We start from the raw sequence: 24,170 nt of genomic DNA, 5'->3' as shown, positions 1-24,170 counted from the left end.
ATCAAAATTTATTTCACTTTTCGCTTGCCATTAATGATGAATGGGAAAACTTTCAATTTTCTGTGCAAATCAAACAAAAGGGGTTAAATGGATTTTTCAAATTCAAAAAAAGGAACTTCAAATTGAACAATTATTTGCCTTGTAATGAATGTTCGCTGGCAGATGGTGAACTATGGAAAAGTTCTGAAAAAGGGATATTCATTGCCTTATTCAATGGAAATAAGTTAATTGAAAAAGGGGCATTTTTTAAAAATGCTAGCATACTTTTGGGCTTTGAAGAAAAAAATAATTTTTCAAAGCCGAGAAGAAAATGTGGATTTTTCAATATCCTCCACCCATCTAGGCCTCTGAACAATTATTTAAAAACTATACTTTTTTCTAGTAATCTTTCAATTTTTTTTTTTAAATTCTAGGTCTTTGAAAAATTATTAAAAAAAAAAACTTTTTTCTACGGACCCCTGTTCAGAGCTCCAAGAATATAAAAATTTTTAACAAATAAAAGTCAACTAGTAGATTCTTGCAGATCCTTGAACAGAGCAAATTTTCACTCGTTTTAGAAGTAATTTTTTCAAAGACAAGTTGTTAAACTACATATATTTGTTCCTGAATAAATTTGTTAAAAAAAATTGAATATCTCTGGGTGTTCCGCTTAAAAGCCGTAAATGTGAGGAGAAAATCTTTCTAAGCGGAGAATGCCTTCCTGAGAGTAGATGCCTTCGAATAGAATTTTTGAAACAGTCCCCTCTTCTATTTTTTTTTAAATCATTTCTTGGGAAGATATTTTGAAGTAAAAAAATCACATTTGGAACAGCTAAAAAATCAAAATTTTGTGGGAAGACCTTAAAAGTATTGTTACAAAAATTCACGATTATTGTATGATCTTAATTTTTTTTTTTAAATCAACACTCCTATTGTGATTTTGAAAAATATTTTTAAAGAAAGCCTCATTTTCTCCTGGTCTTTGAAAAAAATATTTTTAAAAATCTTCACTTCCTCTCAGACCTTGAAAATGGCTTTTTAAAAAATCCAATTCCGTATTTGCCCCTTAAAAATTAATTTTAAAAACTCAAGTCCTTTTCTATGTTTTGAAAGCAATTTCAATTCTTGTGGTTCTCAGAAATATTCTGGAAATATCAAAATTTAAAAAAAAAATTGTTAAGAACTTTCTGGGTTTTGAAATCATTAAAAAACCCACGTGTCCCGAAAAAATAATTTTCCAAAAATCCACGTTTATTTCTAGCATTGAAAAAATATTTTCCAAAAATCCTGGAGTCTTCCTAAAACTTACAATTTTTTTTTTTAAATTCGTGTTTTCCTTTGAACCTTAAAACATTTTCCTAAACAATTGCAAGTCTTCTTTTGGGTCCCATTTGGATTTTGAAAAATATTTTTAAATAAAGCCTTGTTTACATCTGCCCATTTGAAAAATATTTTTATAAATCTTCACTTGCACTCCGACCTTGAAAATGGCTTTTTAAAAAATCCAAGTCGGCATTTGACCCTTATTTATTATTTTTAAACTACTTATTTTTAAAAAAAAATAAAAAAAGCAATTTCAATTCTTGTGGTTCTTAGAAATATTTTGAAAATATCAAAATATTTAAAAAAAAATTAACAACTTTCTGAGTTTTGAAAAAATAATTAAAAAATCCACATTTCCTGAAATAATAATTTTCCAAAAATCCACGATTGCTTCTAGACTTGAACAAATACTTTTCAAAAATCATCGAGTCTCCCTAAAACTTAAATTTTTTTTTCCTTTTTAACCTTAAAAGATTTTCTTAAAAAATGCAAGTCTTCTTTTGGGTCCCATTTGGATTTTGAAAAATATTTTTAAGGAAAGCCTAGTTTTCTTCTGGCCCTTGGAAAAATATTTTTAAAAATCTTCGCTTGCTATTCGACCTTGAAAATGGCTTTTCCCACGACCGTATTTGACCCTTAAAAATCCAAATTGTTTTCGAACCATTGAAATGCTTTCCTTTTAAATATTCTAATTTTTTTGGGTCTTAGAAATATTTTGAAAATATCAAAATTTAAAAAAAAAATTTTCAATAACTTCCTGAGTTTTGAAAAAAAAAAAATATTAATTAAAAACCCCACATTTCCTGAAAAAATAATTTTCCAAAAATCCACGTTTACTTTTAGCCTTGAAAAAATATTTTCCAAAAATCCTCGAATCTTCCTAAAATTTGCAATTTTTTTTTTTAAATTCATATTTATCTTTTGAACCTTAAAACATTTTCCTAAAAAAGGCAAGTCTTCTTTTGGATCCCATTTAGATTTTGAAGAATATTTTTAAAGAAGCCTCGTTTTCTTCCGGCCCTTGAATCAATATTTTTAAAAATCTTCGCTTGCACTCCGAACATGAAAATGAATTTTTCAAAAATCCACGTCTGTATTTGACCCTTAAAAATTAATTTCAAAAAATCAAAACCTATTCTGTATTTTGAAAGCAATTTCAGTTCTTATGGTTCTTAGAAATATCTTGAAAATATCAAAATTAAAAAAAAAAAAAAATAATAACTTTCTGAGTTTTGAAAAAAAAAAAAATAAAATCCACATTTCCTGAAAAAATAATTTTCCAAAAGTCCACATATACTTTTAACCTTGAATTTTTTTTTCTAAAAATGCTGGAGTCTTCCTAAAAATTACATTTTTTATTAAATTCATGCTTCTCTTTTTGAATCTTAAAACATTTTCCTTAAAAATCCAAGTCTTGTTTGGGGTCCCATTTGGATTTTGAAAAATATTTTAAAAGAAAGCCTCGTTTTCTTCAGGTCCTTGAATCAATATTTTTTAAAATCTTCGCTTGCTATTCGACCTTGATAATGGCTTTAAAAAATCCAAGTCGGCATTTGACCCTAAATATTTTTTTTAAATCCAAATTCTTTTCGAACCTTTGAAATGCTTTCCTTTTAAATATTCTTATTTTTGCGGGTCTTAGAAATATTGGAAAATATCAATTTTTAAAAAAAAAGATGTTAATAACTTCCTGAGGTTTGAAAAAAAAAAAATAATTAAAAACCCCACATTTCCTGAAAAAATAATATTCCAAAAATCCACGTTTACTTTTAGCCTTGAAAAAATATTTTCCAAAAATCCTCGAATCTTTTGTATTTTTTTTTAAATTCATGTTTCTCTTTTGAACCTTAAAACATTTTTCTAAAAAATGCAAGACTTCTTTTGGGTCCCATTTGGTTTTTGAAAAATATTTTTAAAGAAAGCCTCTTTTTTTTGTGACCCTTGAAAAAATATTTTTAAAAATCTTCACTTCCACTCAGACCTTGAAAATGGCTTTTGAAAAATCCAAGTCGGCCAAGTTGACCCTAAAAATTATTTTTAAAAATCCAAATTTTTTTCGGACCTTTGAGATGCTTTCCTTTTAAAAATTTTCAATTTTTGTGGGTCTCAGAAATATTTTGAACCCACATTTCCTGAAAAAATAATTTTCCAAAAATTCACGTTCACTTCTAGCCTTGAAAAAATATTTTCAAAAAATCCTGGAGTCTTCCTAAAACTTACAAATGTTTTTTTTTTTTTAAATTCATGTTTTCCTTTATAAATTTAAAACATTTTTCCTAAAAAAATGCAAGTCTTTTTTGGGTCCCATTTGGATTTTGAAAAATATTTTTAAATAAAGCCTTGTTTCCTTCTGGCCCTTGAATCAATATTTTTAAAAAGCTTCCCTTGCACTCCGAACTTGAAAATGGATTTTTAAAAAATCCACGTCCGTATTTGACCCTAAAACTTAATTATAAAAAATCAAGTCCTTTTCTATGATTTGAAAGCAATTTTAATTCTTGTGGTTCCCAGAAATATTCTGAAAATATCAAATTTAAAAAAAAATTGTTTCTAACTTTCTGAGTTTTGAAAAAATTAAAAATCCACATTTTCTGAAAAAATAATTTTCCAAAAATCCACGTTTACTTCTAGCCTTGAAAAAATATTTTCCAAAAATCCTCGAGTCTTCCTAAAACTTACATTTTTTTTAAATTCATGTTCTCCTTTATAACTTTAAAACATTTTCCTAAAAAACTGCAAGTCTTCTTTTGGGTCCCATTTGGATTTTGAAAAATATTTTTAAATAAAGCCTTGTTTCCTTCTGCCCCTTGGAAAAATATTTTTAAAAATCTTGGCTTGCTCCCGACCTTGAAAATGGCTATTCTATGTTTTGAAAGCAATTTCATTTCTTGTGGTTCTTAGAAATATTTTGAAAATGTCAAAATTAAAAAAAATGTTAATAACTTTCTGATTTTTGAAAAAAAAATTAAAAATCCACATTTTCTGAAAAAATAATTTTCCAAATATCCACTCACAAATATTCTGAAAATATCAAAATTTAAAAAAAAAAATAACTTTTTGGGTTTTGAAAAAAAAAAACATTTCTTGAAATCATCCTTTTAGTCTTGAAAAAATATTTTCAAAAAATCTTCGAGTCTTTCCAAAACTTACAAATTTCTTATTTTCTTGGAATTCCAATTTTCCTATATCAACTCAACTGCAGTGAATTTCCTTTAAACCATATCTTTCACATTACATTGTCCCCTATCCAATTCAATTGAATTTGATTTTTTTCTAAGTTCAAAAGAATTACCATATCGAATAAATATTTATAACATTGTTTTTTTGAAAATTTAATTTCCCAGATAAAGTGGAAAATACTCCATTCAATTTGCATACGACAAAAAAAGTCATCTTGAACTTGAACTCTTGCCAAAAAAAAAAAATGGAAAAACAAATTGAATGTTAATGGGAATTTTTGAAAAAGTTTTTAAATTCAATTCTTTCATTTTGAGATGAAATGTTTATTTAATTTTTTTTTTGTTTTGTTAAGTTTTGAAATAATACTCAGCTACATGGCCTCTATGAACTTTAAGACTTTGCACCTAAAGATGACCTTCAGACTTTGTTGTTTTTGTTGTTGCTGTGCTCTGCAGGAGGAAGTTTTCCAAGAAGAGTTTGCTGGAAATTTAATTTTTATCAACTCCATTGAAATAAAAATATGCTCGCTCTAAGGCCAATGAAGAGGAAGACAAAGACAGAGAAGCATACAAATGCAAATACAATTTTACGAAACTTATCCAATTACAGACATATTTATTGCATTAGTCAAGCGGTGGGGAAGGGGGCAGAGGGGGGAGATGGAGTTTGTCTAGGTGAAAAATAAACAAGCAACCTTCACACAATTTAATTTACATAATAGCTATCAAGTCCAGGCAGACAATCAGCCGGAAAGCCAAGTGATGAAACATATTTTGAGTTTTACCACCCTCAGTCCCACCACACTTATACTTCCTGTAGCCAGCCAGGAAAATAGTGCTGGCCCGAAGTGGTAGCCATTTGTCTATGTGGCTCAATGTCCAACCAAAAGCCACCACCATTTGCAGACAGAGTGTGTTTTTGTTTTGTTTGGCCTAAACAATGTTAAGCTACATAACGCCTAAAAGTCGGCAATGGAAATTTTCAAAAATGCACGTGTATGTGAAAATGTGTCGAGGCGAAGTGGCCACTTCATTTAGTTGCTTAGCAGGGAGTGTATACATTTTTCCTCCAACCTACAAGGGTAAATCCTCCATATCCTTTCCCCTCCCCACTTAGTTCCCAGCCTCCAACATAAATACCAACAACTGCATGGCCATAAAACCAACAGCCAGACAAAATAAATTTACACAAGATTCTCTAATACCATCATCATTGTCCTCACCATTGCAGACATACATTCTTGATAGATGGATTTTTTGAAAAATATTTTTTAAGAACACAATTGTATACGTGTATTTTTTAAAAAAATATTTTTTCAAGTGGATGAGGATTTTTTAAAAATATTTTTTTAAATTCCACAAGAGGACGTGGATTTTTTAAAAATATTTTTTCAAGGCCGACATATGTACGTTAATTTTTTTAAAAATATTTTTTCAAAAACCACCGCTGGACGTGAATTTTTAAAAAAATATTTTTTCAAAAGCCACAAGTGAATGAGGATTTTTTAAAAAATATTTTTTTCAAGGTCGCAAGAGGACGTGGATTTTTTAAAAATATTTTTTCAAGGCCGACAAAAAACGTTAATCTTTTTAAAAATATATTTTAAAGTGCCACAATTGGACATGGATTTTTTAAAAATATTTTTTAAAGTGCCACAATTGGACATGGATTTTTTAAAAATATTTTTTCAAGGACCACCAGTGGACGTGGATTTTTTAAAAATATTTTTTCAAGGACCACCAGTGGACGTGGATTTTTTAAAAATATTTTTTCAAGGACCACCAGTGGACGTGGATTTTTTAAAAATATTTTTTCGAGGACCACCAGTGGACGTGGATTTTTTAAAAATATTTTTTCAAGGCCGACAAAAAACGTTAATCTTTTTAAAAATATTTTTTAAAGTGCCACAATTGGACATGGATTTTTTAAAAATATTTTTCAAGGCCGACAAAAACGTTAATCTTTTTAAAAATATTTTTTCAAGTGCCACAATTGAACATGGATTTTTTAAAAATATATTTTCAAGGCCGACAAGAAACGTTAATCTTTTTAAAAATATTTTCTAAAGTGCCACAATTGGACATGGATTTTTTGAAAATATTTTTCAAAGACAATTAGTGGACGTAGATTTTTTAAAAATATTTTTTCAAGGACCACCAGTAGACGTGGATTTTATAAAAATATTTTTTCAAGGACCACCAGTGGATGTGGATTTTTTTGAAAATATTTTTTTCAAGGACCACCAGTGGACGTGGATTTTTTTGAAAATATTTTTTTTTAGGCCGACAAATAAAGGTTAATCTGTTAAAAAATATTTTTTTCAAGGACCACCAGTGGACGTGGATTTTTTAAAAATATTTTTTCAAGTGCCACAATTGGACATGGATTTTTTAAAATTATATTTTCAAGGCCGACAAGAAACGTTAATCTTTTTAAAAATATTTTTTAAAGTGCCACAATTGGACATGTATTTTTTGAAAATATTTTTCAAAGACAATTAGTGGACGTAGATTTTTTAAAAATATTTTTTCAAGGACCACCAGTAGACGTGGATTTTATAAAAATATTTTTTCAAGGACCACCAGTGGATGTGGATTTTTTTGAAAATATTTTTTTCAAGGACCACCAGTGGACGTGGATTTTTTTGAAAATATTTTTTTTTAGGCCGACAAATAAAGGTTAATCTGTTAAAAAATATTTTTTTCAAGGACCACCAGTGGACGTGGATTTTTTAAAATATTTTTTCAAGGACCACCAGTGGACGTGGATTTTTTAAAAATATTTTTTCAAGGACCACCAGTGGACGTGGATTTTTTAAAAATATTTTTTCAAGGACCACCAGTGGACGTGGATTTTTAAAAAATATTTTTTTCAAGGACCACCATTGGACGTGGATTTTTTAAAAATATATTTTCAAGGACCACCAGTGGACGTGGATTTTTTAAAAATATTTTTTCAAGGAACAGCAGTGGACGTGGATTTTTTGAAAATATTTTTTCAAGGACCACCAGTGGACGTAGATTTTTTTAAAAAAATATTTTTTCAAGGACCACCAGTGGACGTGGATTTTTTGAAAATATTTTTTCAAGGACCACCAGTGGACGTGGGTTTTACAAATATATTTTTTCAAGGCCACAAGAGGACGTGGATTTTTTTAAAAATATTTTTTCAAGGACCACCATTGGACGTGGATTTTTTTAAAAATATTTTTTCAAGGACCACCATTGGACGTGGATTTTTTTAAAAATATTTTTTCAAGGACCACCAGTGGACGTGTATTTCATAAAAATAGTTCCCTTCACATATTTTTCCCCTCCTTCACATATTTTTAAATATTCGATTAAGATCCCTTGAAGCGATTTATTGATGGGGTCTTTGTTGGCCCTTTTTTTCAAAATATGGCTGGGAGCTCTCTGTATATGAGATCGCAGAAAGTTAAAATATTCTCCAAATTTATTTGTCACGAAATTCTGCTATAGGTCCTAGAAGTCTTCAAAAAATCTAAATATTATATATCATTTGAAGCAGCTAAAACGTCCTCATCAAAATAATGATTTCAGACCCTTGGTCTCTTTGGAACAAATCTGTTTCAGGACATTTGGAGTCGAGTCGGGGGGTGTTCATCCATTTGTTCGTCTCCATGTCTGACTTGCTAGTTGGTGAGCACGGTAAATCTCGAAGGGAGTATCCGATTTGATCCAACCTTTGTTCATCGTAATATTTTTATCAAACATAGATCGAGTTCGGAGATGGGCAATATCGGTCCACTGCTTCTGGTACCTCCCCCACAAAAGGTCAAAAATTTCACAGAAAATAATTTACAGAATAGAAGAAGAAAGGATTGTCCGATTTTGTGCAAACTTTGTAAATCACAATATTTTTGTCAATGCTAGGTCAGGTGCGAAAAGGGGCTATATAGGTCTACCCGATCAAGGACCTCCCCCACAGAGGGTTAAAATTTTGAATAATTATATCTCTCATAAAATGGGAATTATGACTCCGATTGTCTTCAAATTTCACACATCCTAATATTTATATAGTCACAAAATCTAGTGTGAAGATGGAGTTCATCGGACCACACCTTCTGGTACCTCCCCCACAAAGGGGTCAAAATTTAGAATAATTATATCTCTCATAAAATGGGAATTATTCATCCGATTGTCTTTAAATTCCACATATCCCAATATTTCTATTAACACAAATTTTGGCGTGAAGATGGAATACATCGAACCACCCCTTCTGTTACCTCCCCCACAAAGGGGTTAAAATTTTGAATAATTATATGTCAAATAAAATGGGAAATAAGCATCCGATTGTCTTCAAATCCCGCAAATCCCAATAGTTCTATTACCACAAAATCTGGTGTGAAGACGGCATATATGGGACCACTCCTTCTGGTACCTCCCCCACAAAGAGGTCAAAATTCTGAACAATTATATCGATCAAAAAATCTGAAATAAGCATCCGATTGTCTTCAAATTCCGCACATCCCAATATTTCTATTAACACAAATTTTGGCTTGAAGAAGGAATACATCGGACCACTCCTTCTGGTACCTCCCCCACAAAGAGGTCAAAATTTTGAATAATTATATCTCTCATAAAATGGGAAATATGCAACGGATTTCATTCAAACTTGACACATTTTAATATTTCAATAAACACAAGATCTGGTGCGAAGATGGAATACATTGGACCACTCCTTCTGGTAACTCCCCCACAAAGGGGTCAAAATTCTGAACAATTATATCGCTCATAAAATCGGAATTATAACTCCGATTGTCTTCAAATTCCACACATCCCAATATTTCTATTAACACAAAATTTGTTGTGAAGATGGAATACATCGACCCACTCCTTCTGGCACCTCCCCCACGATTTTTTTTTTAATTTTGCCCAACTTTTCTGTTTTCCTATTTACCTTAACTGAATGGCTTGTTTGCCTTCATTAACTGGCCAACAAAGGGATCTCGAACCCATTCGCTGTCAGCTTAAGTGTGTCTTGCCGTTTGGCCAGCTTTGAATTTTGAATAGCCAGCCAGGTAGCCAACAAAGCCAATGTAAGGTTTCAAAAACAATGCCTAAATAACTCAACTAGATGCGAATTGAAATTGACAATGGCCTGTAAATTGAAGGATTATTCAAATGGAGCAACTACATGGAGAGATATACTCCCACACACAGAGAGAGTGAAAGAGAGAGAGAGCCACACACACACAAATAACATCTAACGCATTGGTTAAAGGAGAGACAACACAAAAGCTTGTAAAAGACCCTGAATAGAAACAAAAACATAAACTTCCGATTTAAGTTCTTAAAGGAATTCCATAAACACTCAATGGAATCGTGTAAAGCCTCCATGAATAATGGTGGTGATGGTCATGGCCAGGGTGATGGCCAATACAATCATTGCACTTTGGTCCGGGGGGGGAGGGGGGTGAAGATGATGATAATGAAGATGGGGATGTAAAACTTTGGTGTTCATTGTTTTGTAGTGGCATTAAGTCGTTTATGCCAAGGAAATTCAATCATCTTGCCAGAGCCAAACGGCCAGGCAGGCAGGCAGACAACCAGCCAGCCAGCCAAGCATGTTGCCATCCAACAACAAGGGAGGGCAACCGTAACCGGCCTCAACAAGAAGAATATATTTATTTTACTTTGGAATTTGCATAAATTTTGCATAATTTCCTAAGCCTTAAATAAAGGCTGGGTGAAGGATCTCAGGATGCCAGACATAGCCAGACACTTGCACCCACACACACACACACAGAGGAAATCTTCTTCCTGAGAAAATATTTTTCTTTCACTTCCTTTGCTAGACTTTCGGGTTTTCCAAAGAACAAACAAGGCAAAAAAATGCAAAAGAACTTTAAATCATATTGTAATTCAATCAAGTGTATTAAACAAATCCTCTGGTGTAAACGTGCGTGCCATAAGCCTATTTTCTCCTTCAGAGAGAGAGGGAGAGAGAGAGAGATACCTCTCCACGGTTGGAAGTTATTTAACTGAGAATTGCTTTTTGCTGTTGACTTTGCATTATGCCATTTAACAAATGAAATTTATGGTACAACAACAACAACAACAATTATTTTTATTGCTAGCAACAACAACAAGAGCAACAAACACCAAAACCAAGTCTAATGGAATTTCAAAACTTTGCCAGAGTAAACACTGAATTTCAAATGGGAAATTATTTTTGATTTGAGATAGTGGCAAAAACAGGCAAGAAAAAAAGCTGTAAGTTCGGCCGGGCCGAACTTTGAATGCTCTCCATCATTGGGTACAAATTTAGCAATTTTCAAACAAATAAAATCCGTTAAAAAATTAAAAAAAAAATAAAATTTAAAATTCTATTAAAATCTTATAAATACCGGATGTAGCTGTTATGTTAGGGTCTGTTCATGCGAAAGTTTGATGATCTGGTCACCCTAATTCAAAAGTTAAGTTTCGCGCGCACTCGTAAGTTGTGCTTGTGCTGTAGCGCTCAATCACTCAATATGTCCGTTTGTGTCCTCTCTGTGGTTTTTCGATTTTCCTTTGTTCCAAATAAAATCACTTGTTACCTTAACGTCAACCACAACTGTTTGAATTTGGTAAGCGCTATTCAAATCTTCAAATTTGAATTCTAAATAAAGAACCAGAATTGTTCTTTCAAACAAAACTAATACGCTCGTTTTATTTCCTTTCCTTTTTCCTTATCCACATCTGCAAAACGAGAGTAAAATATTTCGAATTCCACGGAATAGTTTTCTGTCCAAAACAGCAGTATAACCAGATTTCTACTCCACAGAAATACCCATATTTGGTAAAAACATTTGGTCCATTCGAACCGGATTTAACTGCCGTGCCAAAATTGCCAATCATCCATACTATCCTCCTTATCCATTTTTTCCATCAAAATCAAGGTAAGTTTGTGCTTTAATCATCCAAAAGTGAAATTCAATAGTGCGATTCAATATCCAAGTGATTAACTCAAAGTGCGTTTTGCCGTCAGCAAATTGATATTTTCCTTTTTTGTTTCTATCAACGCACAGTGTTCCGATTTTTTAACTCCAAAGTTTAAAGTTAAAATTACTTCCAAATCATCATAAAATATTTAAATTTTCCTTTAAATATTTTTAATCGAATTTAGTTGAAAAATATTTTTCCTTCCATTAATATAATTTCAATTATTTTCCCGTTTAAATTTCCATTAATTTAAATAATATTCAAATATTTATTTATTTCCAATTCGCGACAGTGTGTTTGTTCTTCATATTTCTATTTTTCTATTTTGCCGCTAAACCATTTCTACTTGTTGTGTGTTTATGCATATTATCCATCTCCGTTTTATTCTATCACTGTAGTTGTTGTTGTTAGAGAGATTCCCACTACTGGATATTCTCGTCAGCACGCTAACTATTCATCCACACATAAGCACACATACTATTATCATTCCTTGTTGGCCGCTGTTGAGTTGTTCGTCCACTCAGCCACCACAGTGTCTATTCATTATTTTCACTCAACAGTGATTGAAATATTCTCTTCGTTGCGCTCTTTAATAAACGCACACCCTACAGTCGGTCTGTTTATATGGTCGCACTACAACCTGTTTGTGACACCTATATATTATTCTATATTAACATATATATAGCCGTGAAGTGTTGGAATAATTTAGTCTTGCAGACTAGTAATTCATCATTTGGCCGCTAGAGGGCGCTATTTATATATAAAAATAGCCGAAAAATCTTACTTTTTATCAATTTTTTCCGATTTTTTCTGGGTTTCCGCCATTATTACGGGTCCGTTTACACCAGAGTATTCTCCCACCACTTGTCGTCATCTGAAGTGTCCATAATCGCCACTAGGTGTCGCCCTGTAAATAAGGAAATATCTCCAAAATTCCCATTTTTTGCTGTTTTTTCTAGATTTTTCGTGAATTGTAATAATTTTTGAACATTTCTTCAATCCTGCTGGGCTTATTTGCTGTCTCAGATACGTAGTGCTCCATATCGCCGCTAGAGGTCGCTTTTAAACTGCTGAAAAGACCTGGAAAAACTGATTTTTGCTTCAAAATTCCAAAATACGTCTTGTTTTTGAATTTTTTTCTGTAAATTTCACACTTCGGTGAATTATTTTCCTGTTCTGTTGTATACTTGTGAATTTAGCCGCTAGAGGTCGTATTTTCTATAAGAAAACATCATCAAACCACTCGATTTTCCGAATTTCCGTTCATTTTCGTACTTTTTTTTCCCAATATTCTCGAGAATTCCAACAATTTCGCTGTTTCTACTGAGTTTCGACTTAAGAAAAGTTCCAATTTTCGTAAGTTCCTCTTCATAACTCCTTCCAACAATGTCGTTAGACGCTTTCATTCGTAATGCTGACCAGCTGGTTGCATTCAATGCTGGTATCGGCGATGGAACTATCCCGGCGACTTCCGCTCAGTTAGTCAAGGTCCATATTTCCGAGTGCACGGGCTTGTGGGAAAAGGCAAAGTCTTCCTTTGATCTTTTCATGATTGAGCAAGCTAATGAAGAAGGTGATGAGGAAGAGGGTGGTGAGGATGTAGCTTCAAATCGAGACACATTCCAGGCTAAGTACAATAGCACATATGTGACTTATTGTACGTGTTTAGCGCGGTTGACAGAACTTTTGGAAAGTTTTCAGCCTCCACCTGTTTCAAAAGATCCGGTTGCTTCTCCAGCGTCAACCGGCGGCAGTCCCATTTCAGACAACCGTGCAGAGCAAAGCTCTAGTCATTCGTTCCACCTTCCTCCGTGCGACACGGAAATCTTTGATGGCGATTATATGTCATGGCCAACATTCCGAGACATGTTCACGGCTGTGTACATCAAAAATTCCAGGCTCAGTCCAGTTGAGCGTTTATTCCACTTGTCTCAGAAGACCAAAGGTGAAGCACGTGATATAGTCCAAAGGTCTCCATTGACTAACCAGGGATTCCAATTGGCTTGGCAGAACTTGTGTTCGAGGTTCGAAAATAAACGAATTCTGGTAAATGGTCAACTGAAGGTTCTTTTCAATCTTCCTTTCATTAAATCTGAATCTGCTTCTGCGCTAAAGGACCTTCAACGCGATATTAATTCCTGTATATCTGCGCTGGCATTATACGATATCGACGTCACAAGTTGGGATCCAGTTTTCGTCTTCCTTTGTTCCAATCGCCTTCCAGACTCAACTCTGACGTTGTGGGAGCAAGGTCTGACAGACAAAACATCACTTCCTAGGTGGGAAGACCTTGATTCCTTCCTCACAAATCGGTATCGTACCCTTGAGTCCGTTTCAGAAATGCGAAACAATTCAAAATCTGAGGACAACAAAGGTAAATCCAATTCCAAACCAATCCGAAAGGTTCGAAATTCAGTTCTTCCAGACTAAGGTTTCTGCTCCGAAGTGTCTATTGTGCACCAATTCTTTGCATATTCTTCGGAAGTGTCCTCGATTCATAGCAATGGACATTAAAAATCGTATGTCCGAGGTGAAAAAGCAGGGGTTATGCCTGAATTGTTTCTCCAAAACACATCATGTCCGGAATTGCACTAGCAAAAACAATTGTTTCGAGTGCCAAAAGAGACACAACACAATGCTTCACGATAGTTCAGTGCATTCACGACCATCCAACCCTTCTTCCAACTCAAATAGTAGCGCCAATCTGAACGCCAGCTCTGTTCCATTCACTCCTAATTCCGTACAGTCCACTAGTTCTGGGAACGGAGTTATCCAATCCTGCTTCACGACGAGTTCTAGGGGAGTATTATTGGGGACCGCGCTTGTAAATGTCATGCACTTAGGAGTTTCATATCAAGCACGGGTTCTTCTTGATTCCGGTTCCCAAGGAACATTTGTATCCGAGAAATTCTTCAACAAATTAAAGCTTCCCTATGAACGAACGAACGTTCAGATTTCCGGCCTCAATAATACCACTGCAGCTTCCGTTCGAAAACTTTGCAGTGTTCTTTTATGCTCCAGATTTGACAATTCCATGCAAGTTTCCGTGCAGGCGTTTGTACTTCCCCATTTGTCGGGAGATCTACCATCACAGACTCTGCCGACGTCCTTATTCGCTCGTCTTCCCAACATCAAGCTAGCAGATCCACATTTCTATAAGAGTTCCATTATTGATCTGCTAATTGGAGGTGATTTTATTCCGGAAATAATGAGATCAGGGGTTATGCACAATGTGTGCGATTCCTTAATGGGCCAAGAGACCATCTTCGGATGGATTCTCACTGGTCCAATTCCTATTTCGAGTCCGACTACTTCCACTGTCGTCTCTAACTTCTGTGAGATTTCTCTTGATAAGGATATTTGCCGTTTCTGGGAGGTAGAGAATTGCCCCAGAAAGAAATTTGTTTCTAATTCCGATAAATTCTGTGAAGAATTATTTGCTTCAACTACCGCGAGGAATAAGGATGGCAGGTATGTCGTTCGTCTTCCCTTTAAGGAAGGTTTTCCGAATAGTAAACTCCTAGGACACTCCCGTCCAAGCTCCGTCTCTCAATTCCTTCGCAACGAGAGCCACCTACTCCGAAATCCAAATTTCAAGATAGAGTATGATCAGGTTGTTAAAGAGTACATACAGCTGAACCATATGATTCCGGTTCAGGCTCCGAGTTCCAATAGCGATACCCTCCACTACTATATGCCTCATCATTCCGTTATTAAACCGGAGAGTTCTACCACAAAGGTTCGTGTGGTATTCAATGCGTCTTCTGCTTCATCCAATGGTCAAAGTCTTAACGACATTTTGCATACAGGTCCAGTGTTGCAGAATGATTTGACCACGCTAATTCTCAAATGGCGCTTATTCCGCTACGTGTTCAATGCTGACATCCAAAAAATGTACCGCCAAATTCTCGTCCATTCCGATCATACTCCGTTCCAAAGAATTGTATTCCGCAACCACCCAGGTGAAAGCATCCAAGATTTCGAGCTACAAACTGTCACATTTGGTGTCAATTGTGCTCCGTACTTGGCTATTCGCACACTTCTTCAACTAGCTGATGATGTCCAAGTTAGCCATCCGAAGGCAAGCTCGATTATCCGTAATTATATGTACGTGGATGACGTACTTTCTGGTGCACATTCAATTTCCGAAGCAGTTCAATCCAGAAACGAGCTTAAATCCGCTCTGGCATCGGCTGGTTTCTCCCTTCGAAAATGGACAGCGAACACAAAGGATATTCTAGCGGGTCTTCCAAATGACCATTTGTTGTGTGAAGATTTCCTAAACTTCGACGATAGTAGCACAGCGAAAACGCTAGGAATTCGTTGGAACGCTCGTTCAGATTCATTTTTCTTTGTCACAACGCCTTTTCCGTCTTCATGTTCCTATACCAAGAGGGAAGTTCTTTCTCAGATCTCCAGACTGTTCGATCCTGCAGGCTGGCTTTCCCCATGCATCGTTGTGGCAAAAATTATAATGCAGAGAATATGGTCCGATGGTACGGATTGGGACGAAGTTATCAGTCCGGCCACATTGTCCCAGTGGAAGATATTTCAATCCGACTACTCGAATCTTGATCAAGTTCGAATTCCAAGATGGCTCCATTATGTTCCTTCCGCTGAAGTTCAATTTCATGGGTTTTGCGATGCCTCTGAAAAGGCATACGCGGCCGCTATATATGTGCGAATAGCTCGAGGTACCTCCGTATCCACACACCTGGTGTATTCCAAAACAAGAGTTGCTCCAGTCAAAACGTTATCCATTCCACGTCTAGAGCTTTGTGGGGCTGTCCTCTTAGCAGAGATGATTGATACGTTACTTCCGACTCTCGATCTTCCTAACTATTCCTTGTTCTGCTGGACAGACTCGACAATCGTTCTCTCCTGGCTTTCCAAACCGCCATGCCATTGGTTAACGTTCGTAGCCAATCGTGTTTCCAATGTTGTTCAAGTGGTGGATCCTTCTAAGTTCCATCATGTTCCTTCCGAATCCAACCCAGCAGACTTAGCAAGCCGCGGTCTCTTCCCATCCGATATCATTGATAATGATCTCTGGTGGCACGGACCGGTTTGGTTACGAGAGTCTCCAGATCAGTGGCCAGACTTTTCTACTGAAGAACTGTCCGTAACCAGCGTCGAACGAAAACCCGTTCGTGTTCATTTTTCCTATTTTAAGGCGACGGACGATATTGTGGGGAAGATTTCATCATATCAACGAGCATTGCGAGTTTTTTCATATGTGTATCGTTTCCTTCATCGTTTCCATCCTCGTTACCGTTCTCCTGGTGCACAACCACTCTGTAATTCCGATATCATTGGAGGTCGGAATATTCTTATCCGATGGTATCAAAAGTTCAGTTTTCCAGAGGAGTACAGATCCCTATCGCTCAGGAAACCGATTTCTACGTCCAGTTCCCTTCTATGCTTGAATCCGTACCTTGACTCTAAGGGGATTATCCGTTCATGCGGACGTTTAGAATCGGCTCCTGGCATTCCTGATGATGAGAAGCGTCCAATCATTCTTCCATACAATTGCAAGCTAGCTCGTTTCTACGTTCAATTCATTCACAATATCACTATTCATGGTGGAAATCAGCTTGTTCTTCGATTAATACGATCCCAGTATTGGATTCCTAAAGTCAAGAACCTGATTAAAACAACGATCAATAAGTGTCGCACTTGTCTTCTGTATAAGAAACGATGTCAAAGACAGATCATGGCTGCGCTCCCTCCTGAGCGCACTGAAATTTCTCGTCCTTTCGCTCGCACGGGCCTCGATTTCGCTGGCCCTTTTGAGATCAAGAGCTATTGCGGTCGCGCATGTCGGATCACGAAAGGGTATGCGTGCGTTTTCGTTTGTTTCTCGACCAAAGCGATTCATCTGGAGGCAACATCCGATCTTTCCACTCCCACGTTCTTGGCGGCTTTCCATAGATTTGTTTCACGGCGCGGATGTCCAGCACATCTGTATTCAGATAACGGTACGACCTTCGTGGGGGCGTCCAAAATACTGGCGAGAGAATTTATCCAAGCCTCTCGCACAGCGCTAATAGAAATTTTTTCCGTCCAAAATCTGAGTTGGCACTTCATTCCACCCGGAGCACCTCATATGGGTGGCCTCTGGGAAGCTGGGGTTAAGAGTTTCAAAACCCATTTCCGAAAGTTCGCCGGCTCCTACAAGTTCACGTTTGAAGAGTTTTCGACACTTCTCTCCAGAATTGAGTCCTGTTTAAACTCTCGTCCATTGTCTCCTATTTCCAGCGATCCAACTGATTTTGCTGCGTTGACGCCAGGTCATTTCCTCATCGGGACTCCCATTTTAGCTCCTATTGATCCAAATATTGATGAGAGTCCAATTTCCTTGATAAATCGTTGGAAACGTTTGAAAGCGATCCATCAGAGTTTCTGTGCTCGGTGGAAAACAGAGTATCTCCGTGAGCTTCAAAAGCGCCACAAGTGGCAGACTCCTGAGAAAGATATTGAAGAGAACACACTGGTCGCCATATATGATGAGAATCTTCCGCCAAATTCATGGCGTCTGGGTAGGGTTTCCAAGACGTATCGCGGCTCTGATGGCCATGTTCGTGTCGCAGATCTTGTGACTCAGAAAGGCGTTATCACTCGTCCAATTACAAAACTTGTTGTCCTTTCCGATAACTAAGTTCCGAATTTCTTTTATTTCTTTCCGTCCTATGTTGTTCTGTCCTTACCTTGTCCTTAGCAACCATGCCCAAACACGTTTCCAACAACAATAAACGCAGTCATTCCAATCCAGCTCCATATAAACGACAGTTTCTATGCCCTCTCTGCCAGCGTCCTCATGCGTTGCGTCGATGCCACAAGTTCCTGGATATGAACATGTCGGAACGCTTAGATACTGTCCGTCAGCACAAATACTGCGTGAATTGCTTGGCAGTAGATCACTCGAATGGGTCGTGCTTCAGTGACAAGGGGTGTCGCCATTGCAAGAAGTTTCACCACACTCTCCTTCACGTCAATCCCAAAGTCCGCGATCAGATTTTACCACGACATGCGCCCTCGGTTAGTTCCGGAGCCAGTTCTCGGTCCCCTTCACCGCAGCCGTCGACTTCTACGGCGGCTCGTCGCCAACCTGCGTCTGCACCGGCACCAGCGAAAAGGGGGTCCCTAACATCTTTGATCCAGCAGAATCGGACCATTTGTTGCCTACCGTCCTGGTGAGGATTGATGCGAAGAATGTGGCCAGGTGTCTCTTGGATTCCGCTTCGCCGGTCAGCAGAGTTTCGAGAGCGTTTGTGGAGAAGATAAAGTTAAACACGCTGACCCTGAGAGAGGAGACGGTATGCCAACTGACATTATTTTCGAGGTTTGATTCGAAGGTGAAGATTGAGGGCACATTCCGGGTTGACAATCGGATCACGACAAAGACGCCAGCTGAATCGCTCCCGGAGGAGTTCAAAAGGAACTTCCCTCATTTGTTCTTTGCAGACCCCACGTTTTATAAATCTGCAGGGGTCGACATAGTGATTGGAGTAGACCTATATCCGAAGGTCGTGTCTGAAGGGGTATATGCAAGGAGCGGGTTGCCAACGGCTCAGAGCACGGTGTTTGGCTGGGCGATATATGGGCTATGTTCATAATTGGACATCCCTATTTTTTTCTATTCTCTTTTCTAAACTCAAATGAATTACTAATAAACATGAACTGAAGAATGCACTATTGTTTTCCTTTTCCCCCAAAGCACAAACTTTATCTTTCCAGATGTCCCTCCTGAAGTTACAGATGCGAGTTCGGATTCCTTTCGGCGCTGATGTTAGATGTAATCCTCCCGCTGTTTCATCATTATATTTCTTACTTACTATAATCTCATATCCATTTCATTCATTACTTTACATCGCTTGTATTGTAAGCAGTGGGGACACACACGGGTTTTCCGTTTCATTCTTTTATTGCAGTGATACTGCAAGGGGGCCGGTAATGTTCATGCGAAAGTTTGATGATCTGGTCACCCTAATTCAAAAGTTAAGTTTCGCGCGCACTCGTAAGTTGTGCTTGTGCTGTAGCGCTCAATCACTCAATATGTCCGTTTGTGTCCTCTCTGTGGTTTTTCGATTTCCTTTGTTCCAAATAAAATCACTTGTTACCTTAACGTCAACCACAACTGTTTGAATTTGGTAAGCGCTATTCAAATCTTCAAATTTGAATTCTAAATAAAGAACCAGAATTGTTCTTTCAAACAAAACTAATACGCTCGTTTTATTTCCTTTCCTTTTTCCTTATCCACATCTGCAAAACGAGAGTAAATATTTCGAATTCCACGGAATAGTTTTCTGTCCAAAACAGCAGTATAACCAGATTTCTACTCCACAGAAATACCCATATTTGGTAAAAACAGGGTCTATACGACGACATGGACCTGCATAGGCAAATTTTGTCATAAGCTATTACAATATTCAAATGCGAAACTTGAAAAAATCTGTTTATAATGTAGCTAAAATCATTAAAATGCCGAATATAGGAAGGTTCCATGGGGGTTATAAAACGTGGACCTGCATAGACAATTTTCTGTCATAGGCTGAAGTATCCATTACGAACATCAAATACCAAATTTGAAACAATTCTGGTGAATAATGTCGCTAAAATTATCAAAATACTGAATAAACGTTAATTTTTTAAAAAATATTTCAAGGACCACCAGTGGACGTGGATTTTTTTAAAATATTTTTTCAAGGCCGACAAATAAACGTTATTTTTTTTAAAAATATTTTTTCAATGACCATCAGTGGACGTGGATTTTTTAAAAATATTTTTTCAAGGAACACCAGTGGACGTGGATTTTTTAAAAATATTTTTTCAAGGACCACCAGTGGACGTGGATTTTTTAAAAACATTTTTTCAAGGAACACCAGTGGACTTGGATTTTTCAAAAATATTTTTTCAAGACCGACAAATAAACGTTAATTTTTTTAAAAATATTTTTTCAAGGACCACCAGTGGACGTGGATTTTTTAAAAATATTTTTTTAAGGACCACCAGTGGACGTGGATTTTTTTAAAGTATTTTTTGAATGACCACCAGTGGACGTGGATTTTTTTAAAATATTTTTTGAATGACCACCAGTGGACGTGGATTTTTTTAAAATATTTTTTCAAGGCCGACAAATAAACGTTAATTTTTTTAAAAATATTTCAAGGATCACTAGTGGGCGTGGATTTTTCAAAAATATTTTTTCAAGGCCGACAAATAAACGTTAATATTTTTTTCAAGTCCACAAGAGGACGTGGATTTTTCAAAAATATTTTTTCAAGACCGACATATAAACGTAAAACGTTTTTAAAAATATTTTTTTAATGACCACCAGTGGACGTGGATTTTTTAAAAATATCTTTGTAAGGACCACCAGATGACGTCGTTTTTTTTTTTAATATTTTTTGAATGACCACCAGTGGACGTGGATTTTTTTAAAATATTTTTTCAAGGTCGACAAATAAACGTTAATTTTTTTAAAAATATTTCAAGGATCACCAGTGGGCGTGGATTTTTCAAAATATTTTTTCAAGGCCGACAAATAAACGTTAATATTTTTTTCAAGTCCACAAGAGGACGTGGATTTTTCAAAATATTTTTTCAAGACCGACAAATAAACGTAAAACGTTTTTAAAAATATTTTTTTAATGACCACCAGTGGACGTGGATTTTTTAAAAATATCTTTGTAAGGACCACCAGTGGACGTCGTTTTTTTTTAAATATTTTTTGAATGACCACCAGTGACGTGAATTTTTTTTTAAATATTTTTTGAATGACCACCAGTGCGTGAATTTTTTTTAAATATTTTTTGAATGACCACCAGTGGACGTGGATTTTTTTAAAATATTTTTTTAAGGCCGACAAATAAACGTTAATTTTTTCAAAAATATTTCAAGGACCACCAGTGGACGTGGATTTTTTAAAAATATTTTTTTAATGACCACCAGTGGACGTGGATTTTTTAAAAATATCTTTGTAAGGACCACCAGTGGACGTCGTTTTTTTAGATATTTTTTGAATGACCACCAGTGGACGTGGATTTTTTTAAAATATTTTTTAAGGCCGACAAATAAACGTTAATTTTTTCAAAAACATTTCAAGGACCACCAGTGGACGTGGATTTTTTAAAAACATTTTTTCAAGGAACACCAGTGGACTTGGATTTTTTAAAATTATTTTTTCAAGGACTTAAGGACTTAATATACCCTCCATACTATGGTGAACGGTAGCCCCCGATATTCGGTATTTTGATGATTTTAGCGAATTTATTCACCGGAATTGTTTCAAATTTGGAATTTAAAGTTCTAATGAATACTACAGCCTTACACAGAAAATTGTCTGTGCAGGTCCACGTCTTCGTATAGCCCCCATATAATGGTATCTCCCTTTTTTTCGGTATTTTGATGATTTTAGCGACATTATTTACCGGAATTGTTTTAAATTTGGTATTTGAAGTTCGTTATGGATACTACAGCCTATGCCAGAAAAATGTCTGTGCCGGTCCACGTCTTCGTATAGCCCCCATATAAGGGTACTTTCCGATATTCGGTATTTTGATGATTTTAGCGACATTACTTACCGGAAATATTTCAAATTTAGTATTTGAAGTTCGTAATGGATACTACAGCCTAAGACAGAAAATTGTCTGTGCCGGTCTACGTTTTCGTATAGCCCCCATATAAGGGTATCTCCCGATATTCGGTATTTTGGTGATTCTGGCCACATTTTTTACCGGAAATATTTCATATTTAGTATTTGAAGTTCGTCATGGATGCTACAACCTAAAACAGAAAATTGTCTGTGCAGGTCCACGACTTCGTATAGACGCTAATCTACGGCTACGTTCGGAATTTTTAAGATTTTAACGGAATTTTTAATGGATTTTAATTTTTTGAAAATTGCCAAATTTGTTGCAAATGGTGGAGGGTATTCAAAGTTCGGCCCGGTCGAACATACAGCTTTGTTTTTTTTTTTTTTTTTTTTTTTTTTTTTTTTTTTTTTTTTTTTTTTTTTGAAAAGTGAATGTCTATTTATTGGACATTTTAAAATCACATTTCCAAGACAATCCAAGCAAAAAAAAAAAAAAAACAAAAAAAACACATAATCAAAATTTAATATCCTGCTGTTGAATTTTCATGAAATCCTCATTTAATCGGTACTGCTGTTGTTATTTTTTCTCGTTATTGTTGTTGTTATTTTACTATTATTACCCCCAACTGAAATGACGAAACAGTTTAAAGAAATTAAAAAAAGAGGCGACACAATTAAGTTTAAAAGTCAATGCTTAAGTCAGACCCTCCCACAGCCTCCCCTCCCTCCCATTTTCATTCATATAATTTACACCCACATAAAAAAGACACGCACACACTCACTCTCACACACCTACACTCACTCACACTTTATTGCATGTAAAGAAAAACCATAAAGTTGGCCAACTCCATGAATACCAAAGAATGGAGAATGTCGCTGTCGCTGAATGGCAGCCATAAAATGCTGTGAAATGATTTTCTGTTAAGCGGCTGGAGGACATTAAAGCTGGGCAAAACGTTGCTGCATGCACAAGGAAATAGTGAAACAAACGACCATAAAACAGATGTTGTAAAAACTGGATAACCATGGCAAGGATGGTGGGAGGGGGGTCGTAGAGAAGGAAAAACTTGAGAAACTTTAAACGGTGGCTTAATGTGCAATGAGCTCTCTCTCTCTTTCTCTCTCTCTCTCTCTCTCTCTCTCATACACACAAGCAAGGTGTTTTAGTTTTTCCTGCAATCACCAGAAAACTTCCTGGGAAATAAAAAACGCATCGCAAAGTTGAATCGAACAAAAGGTGGAAAATTCCAAAATCAATTGATGGCCAATAGAAAAAGTTTCCAGCTAATGGCCGGGCATTGAAAAGCAAGATGGAAAATTTTCCCTGAATTATTTTGGTTTTCCTTAAAATAATTTCAAAGGCATTTGGGGACTCATTTTTCTCTTCAAATTTCGAATTTAAGCCATGCCAAAGCTCTTGGGGGAAAAAGACCAAAAATAGAATTTATATTTTAATTAAGAAAAGAAAATGTTCCGTGGGGAAAATGGAAAATTCTAACAAATGTGTGCTTGTGGTCTTGTAAAATATGGTTGTTGGTCGTTGGCCAGTGTGGTTTTCCACTTCCTCCCATCCCCAGGAGAATTCTTGCGGATTTTTATTTTTAATTTTCTTAACTTAACTTACCTTACCATTGCCGAGAAAAAGGCAAGGTGGAGGGAGAGGAGTGAGGATTTGTTTTAAGGTTTTGTAAACAAACTCCTCTGTTAATTCTTAATTTCAAATGAAAGCTAATGCCTGGCCAGAGGATTTTCTTTGGCAACCTAATGGACTTAAAAGGCCGGAAGCAATACATCATCTTCCTGGCAAAGAAAATTGTACATCTCCAGGAAAATATGAGAAGAGGTGGCAGGAGAATTGAAAATGAAAATATTAACTTAAAGACCAAAATTTAATTATGGCCAAGGAAAGCTAAAATTAGAAAAAAAATATCACAGAAGTCAACGTTAATTTTTAAAAAAATATTTTTTCAAGGACTAATTATAAACGTGGATTTTTAAAAAATATTTTTTCAAGGACTAAAAATAAACGTGGATTTTTAAAAAATATTTTTTCAAGGACTAAAAATAAACGTTGATTTTTAAAAAATATTTTTTTTTCAAAGACTAAAAATAAACTTGGATTTTTAAAAAATATTTTTTCAAGGACT

At 35.6% G+C, this 24,170-nt stretch overlaps 1 protein-coding gene across 1 annotated transcript in view; it reads right to left on the bottom strand.

Moving 5' to 3' along the window:
- The window catches only part of LOC101895963 (putative uncharacterized protein DDB_G0292292), a 78,708-nt gene that overhangs the window by 10,185 nt on the left and 44,353 nt on the right, over positions 1 to 24,170 (bottom strand). The window lies entirely within an intron of this gene.

Source organism: Musca domestica, unplaced genomic scaffold (genome assembly GCF_030504385.1).
Source record: "Musca domestica strain aabys unplaced genomic scaffold, Musca_domestica.polishedcontigs.V.1.1 20, whole genome shotgun sequence".
Classification (NCBI taxonomy): domain Eukaryota; kingdom Metazoa; phylum Arthropoda; class Insecta; order Diptera; family Muscidae; genus Musca; species Musca domestica.
Note: the sequence above shows the minus strand (reverse complement) of the source record. Positions and strands in the feature narration are given on the sequence as shown.